General features: G+C 43.3%; 1 protein-coding gene across 4 annotated transcripts in view; it reads right to left on the bottom strand.

Moving 5' to 3' along the window:
• The window catches only part of HABP4 (hyaluronan binding protein 4), a 94,781-nt gene extending 74,340 nt beyond the window's left edge, over positions 1-20,441 (bottom strand). For 3 of the 4 annotated variants that reach the window (XM_089662143.1, XM_089662145.1, XM_089662146.1), the window contains exon 1: positions 20,335-20,441. The gene's annotated coding sequence lies outside the window, so the exon portion shown is untranslated. Of the gene's footprint in view, positions 1-20,320 lie in introns of all 4 variants that reach the window. The other variant, XM_089662144.1, reaches the window with a different exon arrangement.
• Between the last annotated feature and the right edge of the window lie 662 nt (positions 20,442-21,103).

Genomic DNA, 21,103 nt, shown 5'->3' with positions numbered 1-21,103 from the left:
TAAAAATTTCATATGGGTACAGTGTTGCATGATAGCGCAATTGCCATTCACACTGACAGCGTTGAAAGCTGAAAATTGGCCTGGACAGGAAGGGGGTATAAGTGCCCTGTAGGCAAGTGGTTAATATGCTGCAGGAGCCTTTCCTGCATGAAACACATGCCTGGTACACACTTTTTTTTTTTTTTTTAACCCAGTGGGCTGACGAAAAAAAAAAAACTGAAGAGCTCAGGAGGACCTCACTGTACTATCTGATATTACAGAGATATCCCCACCGACAGGGGAACTGCCACTGCACCCCCCCCCCCCTTCCCCTTGCCAGAGCACACCTGTCAGTGCTTGCAGCCATTGGCTGCCAGCACTGATCGGATTCTGGTTTTGCAGCATGCCCATTTGACATAAGCTGGCCAAACTGATGCACACGTGGGCCAAATGTTAGCTAGTTTCTGTTGATCCGGCCCATATGTATAGGGCTTAAAACTACCTGGTTCAGTTTAGGTCACAATGAGTCAGTGTCCTGAGTGCGAAAGGTTTCCATTTTTCTGCATACATCATAGTGGTCACATATATATTATATATAGCCATAAACAGTCACATCTGCTTTAGCTTTGATCTGTTACATGTTTACAGTTTCTTTTTTCATAAAGTCATGGGTGGGTCAGCAACTACTGCTGCCAGTATAAAAATATAATTTGGATGGTTATGTAGCAGGTAGTGATTAGAGCAGACTCAACCTTTTCAACACAGAGGAACCCTTGAAATAATGTTCCAGTCTCAGGGAACCCCTGCTAAAAATTACTTTATCTACAACTTATGATAAATAAGCTCATGGGTCTCCAAAAGTTTAAGAGAAAGGGCCAGTTTATGGTCCTTCAAACTTTAGGAGGGCCGGTTACCCAATATGGCCAGTGGGAGTAATAGATTTCTATAGTGCCTGTAGTTGGTAGGAGGAGGAATAGTGCTCCATCATTGGTATTGGTGGAAGGACGAGCGACCCATCATTGGTATTAGTGGGAGAAATGGTGCCCCATCGTTTGTGTCAGTGGAAGAAATGGTGTCAATGGGTGTGTGACGGGCGCGGCGTCAGATCCCAGCCCTTCTCACCAACTTGTGACTGAAGGACCAGCTAATCTAAGACCGCGCTGCCACTTGTGTAACAATGCCACTCTCAGCTGCACCCTGCACAAATATTTTCCAGCTCACTGGACCACAATCTATGTGCCAGCAGCCTGAGAGAAATTGTTACTGGGTCAGGTTAATTACACAATTAACCCTTCACACTGCCACCACCGCCTTTTTACAGAGAAGGAGGAAACTCACAAATCTTAGCAGTAACACTAGGGTGTTACAGATGTATGCAAAGGTTTTAAAACAGACAGTAGCACTCCGCAGAGACAGGGATTCTTAGTTTGCATTAAAGAGCTTTAGAAACAGTTCAACACTTTTCAGAAAATAGGATTTATTACTAAAAAGGTGCAAGAAAAGTATGTACAGAAAAAGTTGTAATATATGAGCGCGAGAGCACGAGAGGGGGGGTAATACCACAACAGATAAAAGAAAAGTTTAAGAAGGTCCGAACAAAATAGGGTTGCCTTTTCTCCCAAAGATGGTTCCTGATGGGAGAATCTCTTCATACCTCTCTCCAGGCACCACAGCCTTTTCTAGTGTCCCAGCAGGGGGTGGCTACTGAAGGCAAGGGCAAATCATCTCATTTGGGGAGGGGTGTTAGGTGGAGACCCAGGCTGTGACCCAAATCCCTCCCAAGTTTATACCATGGTCAATAACCTTCCATAGGTACATGTAGCAGCCTAGCCACTGGTAGATTAATATGCAGAATCATATTCTGAACGTCCAGACACCAAATATGACATATCCGGCTGTGACAGATAAAAAGATATTGCTTTCTACTCACTGGTAGACGTTACCTAGGGGTGTAAGGTATCAGGTGACTTGTATTAAAATGACCTATCTGAATATATGTTTTGTTTTAATGTACCTTGTTCCTGTCGGGATTTATGAATTTGTAGGCAAAAGTGATTCAAGTGGGATATAAGTTTTACAGCCACTCTGAGATAAGGTTTCATGTCAAGTGAAGGACTGAGTTATAGTTTTATGACCCGGCCAGATGAAAGTGTGCATCAGACATCCTGGAACCAGGCTAATTGGGGTTAAAACCATGAAGCCCATTAGCTGTGCCCTGTGCACTTGTGAACTCAGCACACACACAGACCACATTCCTGCAAGGGGAGGGGGACTGGAGGGAGAGAGAATGATATTTGCAGAGACTGATACAAAATATGGTTGTCATTGTCCATATCTGTGCGCACAATTATCACAGGGTGGAATAGTTCTCCATCAGTGGCAGGATTAGTGCCCAATTATTGGTATCAGTGGAAGGAATAGTGCCCCATCTCTGATGTCGGCCCATCGCTTGTGTCAGTGGAAGAAATAGGGCCTCAATGTTTTAGTTAATGAGATTTATGTCTCAGTGCTGGTGAAAAGAATGATGCCTCTTCATTGGTGTCAGTAGGAGGAAATAATGCCTTTTATCAAAGAGAAATAGTGCCCCAAGGGCCAGATACAGGCAAAGGGCCACGGTTTGGAAACAACTGCATTAATGTGATGGTCAATGGGAAGAATGTTCCTTACACATGTGAATATTGGGAGGAATTATCCCCTTATAGATAGCTTGAAAGATCTATGGTGTAAGTGGGACCCTGAGAGGCAGAAACTGTCCATTGCTTAAGGCACCCCTCTAGCAAACTCTGGAAGAACTCTAGTTGCAAAACCCTGGCTTAGAGTATGGGGAAGGAGGATTAAAGTGTACATTGGGGGTCAGCAACCAGTAGATTGTGGCCAGGTGACTGGTAGATCACGGTTTTGGCTTGCTGACCCACCATCCCAGGGCATCGGAGGTGTAGCAAATGTGCACACAAATATGGATGTGAACCTCCATTTTGCCAAAAACCCTCCATCTTGTATCAGTTCTCACACCAAATCAGCTCCCCCCTTCCTCTGTTGAGTGACACGTGGTCCCTGTGTGCTGGGTTCAGGAGTGCACAGGATACAGTTTGATATCCTTCATGGTTGTAAACCCAGTTAGCTGATGCCAGGGTGTCTGGCAAACTCTTGCTCTGAAGCTAATCATAAAGCCATAAACCCGTCAGTCACTGGACTTCAAAAACATTCCAGAATAGCCGTAAAACATACATCCCATTAAAAAAAAAAAAAAAAAAACACCACACTTTTCATAACTTAAAATAGGGAATACATACAATCGAACAAAGCATATATTCGGATAGCTCAGTTTAATGCAAGTTGCCCGATATCTTACACCCCTAGATTACGTCTACCCGAGAGCAGAAAGCGATATCTCTTGAACCGTCACAGGCAGATATACCATATCTGATGTCCGGACGTTCAGAATATCGTTCTGCATATTATCCTACCAGTGGATAGGATGCTACATGTCCCTATGGAAGGTTATTGACCACGATATAAACTGAGGGATTTGGTCATATCCTGAGTTCCCCGTCTAAACACCGCTCCCCAAATGAAGCGATTGTTTCTCTGCTGTAAGCAGACACCCTGCTGGGTTCCTAAAAAAAAGGCTGTTATGCTTGAGGGCAATAAGTTGAAGAATTCGCCCTTTTTAACATCAGGAACTAACTTTGGGAGAAAAGGCACCCTTTTGCTCAGGACCCTTGAATCTGCTTAAACCAAGTACTCTGGCAAGAATTCTACCTCTCTAAACTTCTGTTATCTCTGTTGTAGTATTGCTCTCTGTATTTATATAATATATAGGCTACATCTTTTTCTGTTAATATTTTTATATTGCACCATTTTGACCTTTTTAGTAATAAATCCTATTTTCTGAGAAGTGTTGAACTGTTTCTGAAGCTCTTTAATGCAAACTAAGAATCAGTGTCTCTGAAGAGCGCTACGGTGTGTTTTTTTTAAACTTCTCCATACATCTACCTGCGGTGACAGTGTGTATACAGACGCTTATTCCAACATCATAGTGTTATTGCCAATATCGGCGAGTTTCCTCTGTACAAAAAGGCAGAGGTGGCAGTGTGAAGGGTTAATTGCATAATTAACCCGACCCAGTAACAATTGCTCTCAGGCTGCGGTACATAGATTGTGGTCCATTAGCTGGAAAATCTTTGTGCAGGGTGCAGCTGAGCATGGCATTGTTACGCACGTGACAGCGCGGTTCTAGATTGGCTAGTCCTTCGGTCACGAGTTGGTGAGAAGGGCAGGTGGTCTGACGCCGCGACCGTCACAGGAGGGACTACTTGTAAAGTTGGAGCTGTAGTAGGGAGCAAGAGCCACATAAGCCAATGCCTCCTCTGTAGTGCTGGCTCTTGTCACATGCAGGGTGATACCAACTACACTCCACCTCTTACCCTGGCTAGCGGTCTCCAGAGTGGTGCCATCAGCAGGAAAGATGATATCTTTAGGTCAGTGTGAAGCAATACACTGCGCATAATAGTACAGAGCTGCTTTCACGCTGACACACTGGTTTGCCCACACTGCAAGTGCAGTATTACTGCAGCTTTCTTGTGCTTAGCCTTAGACTTCTATTATATCCTGCGGTTTTGGTGCACTTTCTGAAATCACACCAAAACTCCTGCATGGAGGAGTTTTGTAGCACTTTTAGAAAGTGTACCACACCTGCAGGATATAATAGAAGTCTATAGCAAAGCACAGCGAACGCAGGAAAGTTGCAGATGAACTGCACCCACGGTGCAAGTAAACCATAGCACATCAATGTGAGAGCAGCCTTATAGGAGGCTCAGAACAGTAAGTGTTAGTTTAGATTTGCAGCTGGGGGGGGGGGGGGGTGTAAAACCCCATAGTTGCGTTTTTAACCACCCCCACAATAACCGCAGCCCTTTTAGCTGCAGTGACCAGGGATGTACACATGTAGCAGCATGAGTTATGCACCCTGTCATGGTTGGTGAATGTAGCATCTGCCAAGCATCAAGTGAAGGAGGCCACTCTGCAAGTGCCCTGCAACCTTGTGCAGTACAGCAAACAAGGGGTAAAACCTGGCAGCGTTGTGTTGCTTTCTCACCACCTGCTTTAACCCCTTGAACCTTGAAGAACCACATAGTTGTGAGGCGCTTGCAGAGTGACCCCATTTACATGAATGGGTAGCAATTAGCAGGCAGTAGCACCCACCAAAAGCAACTGGGGATTTAATTCCTGCTGCGGTACATGTTCACATTTGGTTGCTGCCTCAGCAGCTAAAGGGGGTAGAGATTGGGGGGCAGTAAAACCGCAACTCAACCACAGGGTTTTACCCCCACCCCCCAACTTCATATGTGAACGAGCACTATGGGTGCTGTTGCCAAATGCAACTAAGGGCTCATTCAAAGGTGTAGTGCCTGCTACACCTATGAAAAGTGAGCCGAGTGCGTTCGACAGGTGGTGAGGTGATATGTTGCCTCCTCACCACCTGATTTAAACCCATGACTGCCATGAAATGCACGCAACTGCAACACGTTAGTTCTGCAATCAAATGTTTAAATCAAGTGTGAGAAGGTGACACTGTGCTCAGTGTGATCTTTGACTTCTTCCATGTTCTTCAGGTAGATCTCCACTCTAAGGTTGCCTACAAGGAAGGTTCATTGTGTGGAAGGTTGTGGGGAGACATTGCAAGAAGGGGAGGGAAGAAAATATACCTGGAAGGTTGTGGATCTGTAGACGCACACACAAGGAGGCGCAGAATATGAAATCAATATTCAGCCTCATTTCACCATACTCACTTTTCACTGTGGTACATAGGTACTAATCTGTCCTACAGCAAGCCCCTTTCCCAAGTTGTATAGTGGGGGGGGGGGGGTGTCTGGAAGGTGTGGGGAGCATTTGGGCTGCGGATATACAGACAGACTTTGTATTGGTACAGGTCCATCTAGCGCCCAGGGCAAGGATGCACAGCTGCATCCCACATCTGTCCGTAAAGAGGACCTGTCACTAAATATTTCTGTCACAAGGGATGCAAACATTCCATGTGATAGGAATAAAAGTGATTAATTTTTTTAAAGGGATAGCATAAAAAACCCAGTGGGCTGACGAAAAAAATGAAAAGTTTAAAAATTGCCCCCTGTGCTCACACAGTGGTGAACACATAGATAGGCCACATATGTAAACTGTGTTCAAACCACACGTGCGGTATCGCAACGAACGGCAGAGAAATAGCAATAATTCTAGCACTAGACCTGCTCTAACTTTACACTGCTAACCTGTAGAAATTTTTAAGGTGTCACCCATGGAGATTTTTAAGTTCCGTAGTTTGACACCATTCCACGAGTGTATACAATTATAACCACTTGCCGACCAGCTACAGTACATTTACTGCATCAGGGCGGCACCGCTGCGCAAAATCACGTATATATACACGTGATTTTGCATTTCGGCCATCAATCACTGGGTCCCGGTTTTTTTCAGCCGATGATTGGCTTTCATGTAAAAGCAATCCTAGTGGCTAATTAGCTGTAGGATTACTTTCACAAGCAGCGGGAGATGATGCCCCCCCTCCCCCGCTGCCTTCCACGGCTTTCTCGGGCAGTCCCGTGCCATTGGGGGTGTGATGACCGCACGCCAAACCCCTGACCTTCTCATCAAACTCATGACCGAAGGACTAGCCAATCTGAAACCGCGATGTCACGTGCGTAACAATGCCACGCCCAGCTGCACCCTGCACAATGATTTTCCAGCTAATTGGACCACAATCGATGTACCTGCAGCCTGGGAGCATTTGTTACTGGATCAGGTCAATTACCCAATTAACCCTTCACACTGCCACCACCTCCTTTTTGTACAGAGAAAGAGGAAACTTCAGCAATACACTAGGATGATTGGTTAATCATCGGTATACTGCTATCTCCACAGACCGGTTATACAGAGGGTTAAACACTCATAGTAGCGCTCTTCAGCGGCAGCTATTCGTAAGTTACATTAAAGAGCTATAGAAACAGTTCAACACTTTCAGAAAGTAAGAATTATTACTAAAAGGTCAAAAGGGTACAATAAAAATATTTACAGGAAAAGATGTAACCAAATATACACACACACACACATATATATACACACACACACATACATACACACACATATACATACGCAGGCATACATACATATACACACAGAGCACAACAGCACAGCAAACAGATAACAGAAAGAAGTTTAGCTAGATAAATATTTGCCCAAAAAGATGCCTGGGGTTAAGCAGTTTCAAGTCTGATGAGCTCAAAAGGGATTTCTGGTCTCGCACTCAGTTTCAATGTTACAGCAAGACTTTGTTTTCTCTCTCTGCGAGATGTTAAACGCAGGAGATACTCGCTTCTCTCTCTACACACAAAGCATAACAGCCTCTTTTCTACCCAAAATCAACTGGTATCTTCTTACAACGGACAAGCCAATTACCTTATTTGGGCAGAGGATTGTTAGGCAGGGGGCTCAGCATCATACACTGATTGCATTCCTGAGGGAGGGGCAATGAAGGGAGAACATTAAGATTTCTTAACAGGGTCGTGTCTGGCTCTGGTGTGCACGATTGCGACACCTCCCCCCCCTCAGGTGGTTGCATAGGAGTTTAAGAGAAATACCAAAATGCAGAAGTTTGGAGCAAAATGGAGAACCGCGCCTCTCCCTGTGTGCATGATAGTTACAGGGGGAACCTGAGAATGCAGCCTGTGTTTCTGCCAGATGACCATAGAGCTGATTGGAGACCAGAATAGCGCCAATCATCTCTATAGTCTAAGAAATCGGAAGCTACGAGCATTTGATCACTTCAGTTTTGCAGAATAAAAACAGCACCATTTGTAAATTGGGAAAACATCTACATCACACCGATCTTGGTGAGATTAGTTAATGTAAGGGCAGAGGAGATATCTAGAGTCTGATAGACCCCAGATTTCTCAAAAAAGACTATATGGCAATGCCCATTGAAGTTATAGGGGATATTTGCATTCCCTGTGATAGCATTAAATGTGATAAAATAAATATGGACAGTGTAAAAAAGCACCCTTGCCCCCCGCACATGTGTGTGAGTGTTGACCTTGCGCCAGTATGTAAACAACGGTTGCACCATGCATGTGAGGTATCGCTGTGAACGTCAGCTCAAGGGCAGTAATTCTAGCACCAGACCACCTCTGTAAATCTAAAATGGTAGCTTGTAAAGGCTTTTAAAAGCCTATGGATTTTAATGTATGCAATTTGTCGTCATTGCATGGGGCATGTGCAGTTTTAAAGCATGTCATGTTTGGTATCCATTTACTCAGCATACCATCATTTTATATTTTACCAATTGACCAATATATTGTGTTTTTGTGCATTAGAACAAAAAAAAAAAAAAGTATTTTTTGCACAAAATCTGTTGGAAAAATCGCTGCGAGCGTATGACGACTTAAAAAAAATTGCAGCACCCACCATTTTATTCACTAGGGTGCCTGCTTTAAAAAAAAAAAAAAAAAAAAAAATGTTTGGGGGTTCAAAGTAATTTCCTAGCAAAAAATACTTTTTTTGTGTGAACAAAACGTGTCAGAAAAGGCTTGGTCTTCAGGTGGTTAGAAGAGTGAATGATGTGTGGCATAAAATACCATCCCCCCCAAAAAGACCCCTTTTTGGAAAGTAGACACCCCAAACTATTTGCTGAGAGGCAAGTTGAGTCAATAGAAGAATTTATTTTTTATCACAAGTTTTTGGAAAATGACTTTTTACCACACACAAAATTGACTCAAATGATTTATTGCTCACACATGCCATGGGTATATGTGGATTTACTCCCCAAAATACATTCTGCTACTTCTCCCAAGTATAGGGGTACCACATGTGAGATGTTTTGGCAGTCTAGCCAAGTACAGGACCCCAAAAACCAATAAGCACCTTCAGGCTTTTAACCTCCCTGGCAGTATTCCGGAGTGTAGCTCGGGGTTAAGTTTCAGTACCAGAAGCGGTAACCCCAAGCAACACTCGGGATTACACTGCAGCATTGCTCTGGGATCCCTCGAGCACTTACCTTGTCCTGCGATGTCCCCCCTGCAGCATCCCCGGCCATGTCCTCCAGCTGATGCCGACATCCATCTTCCGGGTTCCGTTCCCTGCAAGCGTCGGGACGTACAGGGGACGGAACCGGCGGGAATTTCAAAAATTTGACACTCAATGCACTAAAATCTGATAGTATTACATTACTGTATCAAACCATTGCACATACATTTTGTCCCTACTGCTTTGTCCTGTGCCCTGCCTGCATTTTTACCGTTCTTTCTGCCTGGAAACTGAGAAACGTCCATGGCGTCCAAAAAGCGTCCCTTTAGGTCAAAAGTGGTTTAAGACCAGTGATAGTAAATTAGAACCACTTGCAGAATTGAGTGATAATGATTCGTGGGGAAATTCGTCAGACACTGAAAAGCTCAGTGATGTGCGAACTTGGCGCTCTATTTCAAATTTCAGTGTTTTGAGTTTGATTACATTATTGAATTAAATGTATTATATTATTTTTTATGATAATTAAAATTTATGATTTCGGGTCTCAAATTTTATCATACCTGGGATGTTTACTAGACTCTTGCTCGGACAGATTTCAGCGAGTTATTCCTAAGAACTACAGGCCTACAATAAAAAAAACCAACATATTTCCAGTGAAAACCATATACCGCTTTGAGCACAGAAATACTGACATAATCAGACTTCTAGGGAGGCTAAAGGGCTTTATTTCCTCATTACACTTCCTGACTACCTATCAGTTTCGGAGGCCCTGAAAAAACAGGATAGCACCACCCCCCCCAAATGACCCATTTTTGGAAAGTAGACACCCCAAAGAATTTGATAAGCATGGTGAGTATTTTGCAGATCTCGTTTGTTGCCACAAGTTTTTGTAAAATGAAGAAAACAAACATTTCTTTTTTTTTTTATATTTCAAAACCTTGTGAGAAAAAAATGAGACCTGCAAAATACTCACCATGTCTTTTTTTAAATTCCTTGGAGTGTCTACTTTCCAAAAAGGGGTCATTTCGGGGGGGTTGGTGCTATCCTGGCATTTCAGGGCCTCCGAAACTGTAATAGGTAGCGAGGAAGTGAAATGAGGAAGTTACGCACCTTCAGGCTATCAAAGTGGTCATTGGATTTCAGGCTCCTGTATGTGGCCAGGCTCCCAAAAAGTCTCACACATGTGGTATCCCCATACTCAGAAGTAGCAGAATGTATTTTGGGGTGTAATTCCACATATACTCATGGCTTGTGAGAGAAAGAATTTAAATGACAACTTTGTGTAAAAAAAAAAAGTTTGTCATTTTCCAAATATTTATGGAAAAAAAATAAATCTTCCATGGACTCAATATGCCTCTCAGCTGGTAGCTTAGGGTGTCTACTTTCCGAAAAGGGGTCATTTGGGGGTGTTTGTACTGTCCTGGTATTTTAGCACCTCAAGAAATGTGATGGGCAGTCAAAGTAAAAGCGGTGTAATTTCCATTATCTATACCAGCCTCTCTCAACCAGGGTGCCCAGACACCCTGGGGTGCCTTGAGGTTTCTTCAGGGGTACCTTGGCAAATTGTCTAAAAATTGTCCAAAACGTGTATACAAGCCAGTGGGTAGAACAAGCCTGCCTTTTAGTTACACAAAGCCACAGGCTTTCATTGTACACCATTACGACTTTCTAGCCACAGACATCCTGACAACCAATGACATCAGTTGATAAGGAGGATGTCAGCCTCCTGCATACCATCCTAGTTTGACCCTCCCCTGCCACTCTCCATCAGTGTTGGGGTCACATTAGCTCAGTGATGGAGAAAAGCTGAGGGAGAAGAGAAACACTGGAATACTAGTCAGTACCAGTTTGCAAAAGTGTATTTGCTTTGGAAGAATAAATCACCTCTAATGTTGGGTGTCCTACGTGTGTGGATTCTGCTGCTTTATATAAAACTATTAGAATACTTTCACATTTTAGAATGAGGTGCCCTTTTAAAATTATGGACAGTCTAGGGGTACCTCAAGACTGTCCATAATTTTAAAGGGTGCCTCGGGACCATCTAATTATAAAGGGTAACTTGACTGAAAAAAGGTTGAGAAACTGATCTATACCATAGTTTGTAGATGCTATAACTTTCACACAAAGCAATCAATATACACTTATTGGTTTATTTTAACCAAAAACATGTAGCAGAATACATTTTGGCCTAAATTTATGACGAAATGAGAAAACCAGAGTTAGGCTTACCGGTAACTCCTTTTCTACGAGTCTTCCAGGACAGCCCCTTGAGACGTAGAGCTCCTCTCTCCGGGTCAGGAAACACGCAATCCCCCACACCTTAAAAGGCAAACCTCTAGGCTTCCATCCCCAGTTTTACCAGAGAACTACCAGAAGACACAGACACAAACATTTAAGTAACCACATAAACATCACTTGTTCATCTTCAGGGTGGGAAATCACAGCTGTCCTGGAAGACTCGTAGAAAAGGAGTTACTGGTAAGGCTAACTCTGGTTTTCTCCCAGCGTCTTGCAGGACAGCCCCTTGAAACTATAATCAAGAACTTACCCCTTAGGGCGGGGCCACTGCCTGAAGGAACTTGCAAATGCCTGCTCCTTGATAGGAGATCCAGGCGATAATGCTTTACAAAAGGTAGAGAACTTGGACCAGGTGGCTGGCTTACATATTTCCTCCGGCAAAGCCCCAGCTCTCTCCGCCCAGGATGCTGATAAGGATCTAGTTGAGTGTCCATTAACAAATGGGGGAGGAATCCCTAATGTTTCGTAAGATTCTGTGATAGCTAATCTAATCCATTTAGCTAAAGTGGACTTGGATGCTCTGGAACCTTTCCTTGCTCCTCCAAATGCAAACAGGGAATACGAATTTCTAAATTCCCGGGACCTACTGAGATATACTATAAGGCTCCTTTTTACATCAAGCAAATTCAAGCTTTCTTCCCTACTGCTGGGAGAACAACAAAAAAGGTCGGTAGGACTATATCCTGGGACCTATGAAAGGAGGACACTTTAGGGAGAAAACCTGCATCTGTTTTGAGCACGACCCTGTCCTCAAAAACAGGTAGGGTTCCCTAACGGAGAGTGCTTGCAACACACCCTACAGGCTGACGTGATTGCCACCAAAAAGATGGTTTTAAAGTCAAACATTTTATAGAAGATTTTTCCAGAGGTTCAAAGGGTCCAAGGACCAAAGCCTTTAGGACTAGGGACAGATCACAAACTGGACAAGACCTGACCTTAACCGGTCTGGACTTTGAGAGAGACCTGAAAAAATCCACTACAAAAGGGATCCTACTGCAGGGGGGCCTGAAGAAAAATACGGAGGGCCAAAGCCTGCACTTTAAAAGTTGCTGATCGAGAGTCCCCGATCCGCCCCTGCCTGAAAGAAGTCTAAAACTGCTGGAATATCTGGAGGGCCCCCCCGCTTACTTAATAACCAAGAATTGAACTTCTTCCAGATCTTCACATAAATGGCTCTGGTTACTGACTTGCAGCAGTTTACCAGAGTTTTTATCACTGTGTCTAAAAACCCCCAAGCTTTCAGGAGCTGCTCTTCAGAAACCATGCCGCCAACGTCAAGGTTCTGATCCGAGGATGCAGAACAGGACCTTCAGAAATCAGATCCTCCCTCTGGGAGTAGAAATGGGGGAGCTGAGATAAGACTGTTCACAAGAGAAAACGAGGGTCTTTTTGGCCAAAAGGGCACTATCAGAATGAGATCCGTCTTTTCCCCCATAAACTTCTGCAAGACTGCTGGGATTAGTCTCACTGGAGGGAATGCGCAAGAGGTTGAAATCCCATGAACTCGTCAGGGCGTCCACCCCCAAAGCCTGCTCTCGTGGATTTAGGGAGAAACTGTCTGACCTTCCTGTTTTCCTGGGTATCAAAAAGATCGGCCTCCGGTATGCCCCACTTGAGAGGTATATCTAGAAAGACCACCTAGTTGAGAGACCATTCATCATGACTGACTGGCCGCCGACTTAGGAAGTCCGCTAGGGAGTTTTGCGACCCCTTCAATTGAATGGTAGAAACCGAAAACAGATTTCGCTCAGCCCAGGATAGAGTGCTGCCTGTAATCTTCTGCAGAGAGGAGCTTCACGCACCCCCGTTTGTTGATATATGCCAATGTAGTCATATTGTCCGACCGGATCTGTAGGTCCAATAGCTTAGTTCCAAACGCATCCAATGCCCTTTGGACTGTTATCAGCTGGACGGGAGCTGGACTGCTAGATCTAAGGTAGACCTGTCTCCATTCCAAACCCTCAGAAGGAAAGCCTGAAGAGGCCACTGGTGGAGCCTTGTGAAACAAGAAGTCATGAGACCTACTGCCCTTGAAACCTTTCTTATTGACATCGACAGATTGCATTGCAATTCTGCCAGAGTGATCCATCCTGTGAAATTTTTCCTGAGGAAGGAACATTTTCTCCTCCACCAACGAGATCTCGTATCCAAGATAGACTACTCTCTGGGAGGGAGTTAAAGATAACTTGTCCTCGTTTACGAGCCAGCCCAGGATCTGAAGGAAATCCTGAGCCACCTGCAGCTCTTTGGCCAACAGCTGGTAAGATTTGGCCACAAAGAGGTGGTCGTCCAAATAAGTAATGATGGTAATAGACCTCATCCTTAGGGGAACTAAGGCCTCTGCCAGCACCTTGGTAAAAATTCTTGGCGCTGAGGCTAGTCCAAAGGGTAGGGTCCAACACTGCCAGTGGAGGATCTGTGAACCCATATTTACTGCAATCCTCAGGTATCTCCGACTTGCCTGATGAATGGGAATGTGGAAATACGCATCCCTCAGATCCAATGTGGCCATAAAGCAATCCTGAAAAACGATATTTCTTACAGAATCAATCGATTCCATCCTAAAGTGCTTGTACCTCAGTGACCAATTTAGGGGGTGTAGGTTTAAAATTAGGCGAAATTTGCCCGAGGGTTTTCCTACCACAAATTCGTGGGAATAACAACCCATTCCCTGTTTGCTCTCAGGGACCTGAACTAGGACCTGCTAGTCCACCAAATCCCCAATTAGGCCACACAGAGCCTGAGCCCTGTTCTGGTCCTTGGGAAGATTGGTCACCAAAAATCTGTTCAGGGGACAGGAGTCGAACTCCAAACTGTAACCCCTCCGTATTAAATCTAGAACGTAGGTGTTCGGGGAGATTAACTCCCACTGAGGGAGAAAGGTCCCCAGTCTTCCCTCCACTTGGATGCTCAAGTCATTGCGACTTGGAGGGGCCTTGAGGAGGATTGAATAGAATCCCCCTTTTCCCCTATTTTTGTGTCCCATCCAGTGTTTTTTGGACTGACCATCCCTAACCTGCGGCATCTGCGATTTTGGCCTAAAATTTTTTCTGGGGTAAACCTTTTTATTCTCAGGAAAGGCTCTTTGTCGGCCGTATGCTCTAAAGCTTCTTCTAATCCTGGCCCAAAAAGATTGTCACCCGAGAAGGGAAAGGCACAAAGACACAGTTTAGACGCCGAATCTCCTGCCCAGGTTTTTAACCATAAGGAGGCAAGGGGCATAAGTCCCATAAGTGCAGTACAAGCTGGTGCACTGGCGAGCACTAGTAGTGTCCTGCAGCCAAGAATTTGTACACAGGCCCGTAGAGCCCCTAGTACCCTTCCGGATGTGATTGAAAATCCCGATTGGCAGCCCACAAATTCGGCAGCACACATACCCCCCCCCCCCTATTCACTGCCCAACCAAGAATTCAGGTGGAAATAGCAAATGAAACTACTCCCCTTGATTTTTGGGAGCGTTTTTTTTCACGGAATATCTGTATGTATTGATTGTGGATCAAAGCAATTTATATGCACAACAATTTTAGCACCGCCAACCCAAATGCAAACCTTACAAGACCATTGGCATGGAAACCATTACGGTTTCTGAATTTAAAGTTTTTTTGGGCCTAATCCACAACATGGGCATTACTGAAAAAATGAATTGCCGTTGTATTGGTCCAAAGACCCGATTCATCATATGCCCATGTTCTCTGCTGCCATGGCCAGGCATAGATATGAGAGTATAATGCGTTTTATGCATTTCAACAACAACGCACGGTCATCCTGGCGGTGACCCTAAATTTGACCGGCTCCACAAAATTTGGCCCCTCGTAAATCACAACCAAAATTTGCAGATGTCTATACTCCCCAGCAAAACAGCTGCGTTGAGGAGTCCCTCATTAATTTTTTTGGCTGCCTTACATTCAAACAATTTCTCCCCAGCAAGCGTGTCAGATATGGGGTCAAGATGTATAAGACCCGTGAGAAGGTAACAGGCTATACATATAACTTTCAGATTTAAGAGGGAAAAGATAGTAACGTGGAGCCCCCCCGGGATTCCCAGACTACATGGGGAGCACTGGCAAGATATTTTGGGACTTGGCGTCATCCTTTTTCTACATGGTGTACCACTTATACGTGGACAATTTTTATTCAAGCGTGCCACTATTTAGACATTTGTACAATCTTGGAATTGGCACATGTGGCACCGTGTGACCTAATCGCCGAGGCTTCCCCCAACAGCTTGTAAATAACCATTTTAGAAAGGGGGAAAAAGCCTGCTTGAGAAATGAGGAATTGCTCGCAGTGAAGTGGAAGGACAAACGGGATGTTTTCATCCTGTCTTCCATTCATGCAGACATGACCATCCAAATTGCCAAGGCAGCTGGTGTTGAGAAGCAACTCTGTGTCCATGACTATAACCTTAACATGGGAGGGGTGGACTTCAATGACCAGATGATGAAGCTTAGTTTCCTGAAAAATCAGACGCTGGTACAAAAAAAAGTGTGTTTATTTTAATTGGCTCTATATAATGCTTTTGTGCTTTACAAAAGCAACTGGACAAAGTGGATCCTTCCTAAATTCCAGGAAGAGATCACGGCTCTTTTGTATCAAGAAGGTGCTGTGGCCAAAACCCCCAACACAGATGCAGTTAGCCGGCTGCATGACAGCCAATTTCCCGATGCCATTCCTGGTACCCCAACTCAAAGGACACCCCAAAAAAGATGCTGTGTCTGTAGCAGACATGGAATTAGGCAAGACACCTACTTTTTTTGTCCCTCCTGTCCTGGCCAACCTGGTCTCTGCCTCAAGGCCTGCTTCTGCCGCTACCACACACTAATGGAGTATTAGTATAGGGTACAGCACGCACAGTTCAGGGCACATATTTCCACAGGGTCTTAAAAGAAGTTATGTAATCAAGAAACTTGCTATAGCATTTTGAGAGACCCTACAATCTGATTCAAAAAAGTAAAAAAAATAAAAAACACATAAAAAATTAAAATTTACAAGTCCAAAAAAATACATTTTAAAAACCAAAACTTTTTTTGTCGTCGTTACTGTTCTACGGTTAACTGTATTGTTAATCATTGCTGTTTTCTTTGCAGGAATGCCAACCAGCTGCAACACCAACTTGTTAATTCTGACAGCAACAGGGTCTTGCTCTCAGAATATACATAAGTAGGTGTGCGCAGTGCTGTTATTGTTTATTTTATTTATTTATTGCAGGTACTTATATATATAGTGCCATCAATTTACGCAGCACTTTACCTATATATTGTACATTCACATCAGTCCCTAACCCTCAAGGGGCGTACAATCTAAGGTCCCTAACTCACATTCATAATACACATATTAGGGACAATTTAGACAGGATCCAATTAACCTATCCGCATGTCTTTGGAGTGTGGGAGGAAACCAAAGTACCCGGAGGAAACCCATGCAGGCACAGTGAGAACATGCAAACTCCAGGCAGGTGGTGCCGTGGTTGGGATTTGAACCAAGGACCCTAGTACTGCCAGGCGGAAGTGCTAACCATTTAGCCACTGTGCTGCCCAGATTTTTCATCCACAGTTAAAAAAAAAAAAAAAAAAAAAAAAAAAAAAGAGCACATATGGGGGCCTGGGGTGGCCAGTGGGTAGATGGCCCCTATGCTTCAGTATATATTTAAAAAAAAAAAAATTTTTTGGCAGATTTCTACATCCATATCGACCAATGTGAATAGAGGAATCTGTTAAGTTCTGTTTTTTTCGTTCACAGGCTAAATGGCAAAAAAAAAAAACAAAAAACATTTTATGTGTACCCACCATTAGAAGTGGGTGGATGCAGGGTTGTATATGCTAATGGTGGGCATACCACACACTTTCTGGCAGAGATTTCGTCTTTCATTTAGCCCACAGGCTGCATACAAAAAAAGAAAAAAAAAAAATAGCATATATACCCAACAAGGACCAACGATATACTGGTACATCAATGGACTTTCAGTGGTTATACCAGGCATTATCCTGGTATCTTTTTAGCCGGCAATCGGCTTTCATGTAAAAGCAATCCTAGTAGCTTATTAGCTGCAGGATTGCTTTTACAAGCAGTGGGAGAAGCTGCCCCGCCCCCTTCCACAGCCTTCTCAGGCAGTCCCGTGCCATTGGGGGAACCTGAGAATGCAGTGAATCTGCCAGCTGACCATAGAGCTGACTGGAGACCAGTATGGTGCCAATCATCTCTATAGTCTAAGAAATCGGAATCTACGAGCATTTAATCACTTCAGTTTCGCAGAATATAAACAGCGCCATTTGTAAATTGGGAAAGCATCTGATCACACTGATCTTGGTGAGATTAGATAATGTAAGAGCAGAGGAGATATCTATAGTCTGATAGAACCCAGATTTCTCAAAAAAGAATATCTGATAATGCCCATTGAAGTTATATTGGATATTTAAATTCCCTAGCATTAAAAAAAATTAAAAGGACAGTGTAGAACAGAAAAAAAAAAAAAAAAGCACCCTCGGTCCCCCACACATGTGCGCGAGCGATGATCTCGTGCCAGTATGTAAACAGCGGTTGCACCATGCATATGAGGTATCTCTGCGAACGTCACATCAAGGACAGTAATTCTAGCACTAGACCTCCACTATAAATTTAAAATGGTAACTTGTAAAGGCTTTTAAAGTGTTGCCTATGGATATTAAAAACATAAGCAGTTTGTCGCCATTGCACAGTTTTAAAGCATGTCGTGTTTGGTATCTGTTTACTCGGCATACCATCATCATTAATATTTCATCAAATAATTGACCAATATGGTGTGTTTTGGTGCATTAAAAGTAAAAAAAAAAAAAAAGAATTTGCGTTTGAAAAATCGCTGCACGAGTACTATGTGATAAAGAATTGAGGCACCCACCATTTTATTTATTAGGGTGTCTGCTTTAGAATATATGTTTGGGGGTGCAAAGTAATTTCCAAGCAAAAAAATATTGATTTTCGTCATGTGAACAAAGTGTCAGAAAAGGCTTGGTCTTCAGGTGGTTAGAAGAGTGAATGATGTGTGGCATAAACTTATAATGCTGGGCATAAAATGCCCCCCACCCCAAATGACCTTTTTTTGGAAAGTAGACACCCCAAACTATTTGCTGAGAGGCATGTTGAGTCAATAGAATTTTTTTTTTACCACAAGTTTTTGGAAAATTACAAAGAGTTTCATTTTTTTTTTTTTTTTTACACAAAATTGTCACTTAAACGATGTATTGCTCACACATGCCATGGGTATATGTGGAATTACTCCCCAAAATACATTATATTTCTCCCAAGTATGAGGATACCACATGTGAGAGACTTTTTGGCAGTCTAGCCAAGTACAGGACCCCACAATCCAATAAGCACCTACATTCTTCTAAAGGGCTTTATTTCCTCATTACACTTCCAGACTACCTATCACAGTTTCAGAGGCCCCCGAAATGCCAGGATGGCACCAACCCCCCCATTACCCATTTTTGGAAAGTAGACACCCCAAGGAATTTTGATAAGCATGGTGAGTATTTTGCAGATCTTGTATGTGGCCACAAGTTTTTGGAAAATGAAGGAAGAAAACAGAAATTTTCTCTTTTTGTAGATTTCAAAACCTTGTGAGAAAAAATGAGACATACTCATCATGCCTCTTTTTAAATTCCTTGGGGTGTCTGCTTTCCAAAAAGGGGTCATTTGGGGAGGTTTGGTGCTATTCTGGCATTTCAGGTCCTCCCAAACTGATAGGTAGTGAGGAAGTGAAATGAGGAAGTTACGCACCTTCGGGCTTTCAAAGTGGTCATTGGATTTCAGGCTCCTGTAAGTGGCTAGTCTCACATGTGGTATCCCCATACTCAGAAGTAGCAGAATGTATTTGGGGGTGTAATTCCACATATACCCATGGCTTGTGTGAGCAATATATCATTTAAATGACAACTATGTAAAAAAAAAAAAAAAAAGAAAAAAAAAAAAAAGTGGTTTGTCATTTTCCAAAAACTTGTGGAAAAAAAAAAAAAAAAAAATCTTCCATGGACTCAACATGCCTCTTAGACCGCTTAGGGTGTCTACTTTCCAAAAGGGGGTCATTTGGGGGTGTTTGTGCTATCCTGGTATTTTAGCAACTCAAGAAATGTGATGGGTAGTCAAAGTAAAAGCTGTGTAAATTCCATTATCTATACCATAGTTTGTAGACGCTATAACTTTCACACAAAGCAATCAATACACTCATTGGGATTTTTTTTTTACCAAAAACATGGAGCAGAATACATTTTGGTCTAAATTTATGATGAAATTTGAGTTTTGGATTTTTTATGACAAATTAGAAAGTATTTTTTTTTCAAAAATGTTTTTTTTTGTTTAGAGTGAAAAATAAAAAGTGCACAGGTGATCAAATACCTACGAAAGAAAGCTTTAAATATATTATATTAAAAAAAAAAAAGAAAAAAAAAAAAAGAATATATTAATTTCTAAAAACTGTCCACTTCAGTTTTGGTTTTCAGCCAAGTGCATCCTGAATTTTCATTTTGGTGCACCACTACTGTCATTGCATGTTGTGGAAAGTGTTTACTGCCCTGTGTCCATTGCCTGCCGCATTGCTCCACTGGGCCCAGGGCAGTTGTCCCCCTTGCCCCAGGCTTGGACAGATTATCCTATAAACAGGGAACTGCTCATGGTTACATTTCATTCCTCTGATAGTCACTGGGAAAGCAATGAGGACCCACCACACAATGACATTCCTGTCAGCTCTCCTTACAGATGAGGGGCCATAGATTTCTCTTATTGATGCCTGGTTGCCATAGGTTACCACACCAGATAACACACACAGCTGGTGATAGGGTTGCCACCTCATCCCTTTAAAACCGAACCCATTAATTACACAGGTTTTGTGAGGTGAATTTCATGCAGATCTGGCACCGAGTTTAATTAGCACCTTAATCAGCCACAGACCCTGTGTCATTAATATTTACTCGGTTCTAAAGGGATGAGGTGACAACCCTAATTGGTGACACATTCTGAAGATGGACTTCCGCACCCCATACTGCACTGAACTCACTCAGCTTTACGTACAGTCTAAGCCTCCAGCTCTGCGTTCATCTCCAGCCCGGACGTCCAAACATTGCCGTCCCGCTAACTGCCCCTTTACCAAGCTTCTTCCTGCTGTCAATCAAACGGACCCTCCGCCCACTGCCAGTGAGGCCCCGCCTCTCTGCTATCTTCCGCAAGCCAATATTATTGCATGGAATCTCTGAATACTTTTGACTGTCCAATGAACTTATTCGCCTGCTGGGGTGTGACCTAATGCTCGCGTAGAACCTGCCACGCCTCCAGCATGTACAGCCGTCCAATAGGCGTTCAGATAGTGGCTTCTAAATAATTCATCAGGAGGTTAGGTGGTGCTTGCTGGCGCTGCACGTGGTTAGGAGTTGTTTTTTGTTACAGCTGGAGAGCAGGGGGTGTGTGCGGTGCTCTTCAGTACGAAACCTTGTATCCAGAGAGCTCAGAGGCTGTGTATGGTGCGGATGTACGGCCATCAGTTCTACAGGTGATAATGACTAATAAAAGTATTAGGAAACAAGTAGGAGTGATTGAAACAGAACTAGAGGCATTTTATAGCTCTGGATAGCGTGAGTAGACATTAAATCTTCTGGCTGCTTTTTATTTTTGTCTGCAGTCACACTCTTTAACCATTTCAATACCGGGCACGTTTACCCCCTTCCTGCCCAGGCCATTCTTCAGGTTTCAGCGCTCTCACACTTTGAATGACATTTGCACAGTCACATGACATTGTATCTAAACTAAAATTTTATCATTTTCTTCACACAATTAGAGCTTTATT

The sequence above is a fragment of the Staurois parvus genome, unplaced genomic scaffold (assembly GCF_062004578.1).
Source record: "Staurois parvus isolate SC_StPar_1 unplaced genomic scaffold, SC_StPar_1.0 ptg001432l, whole genome shotgun sequence".
Lineage (NCBI taxonomy): Eukaryota > Metazoa > Chordata > Amphibia > Anura > Ranidae > Staurois > Staurois parvus.
This window is presented reverse-complemented; position numbering and strand designations above follow the sequence as displayed.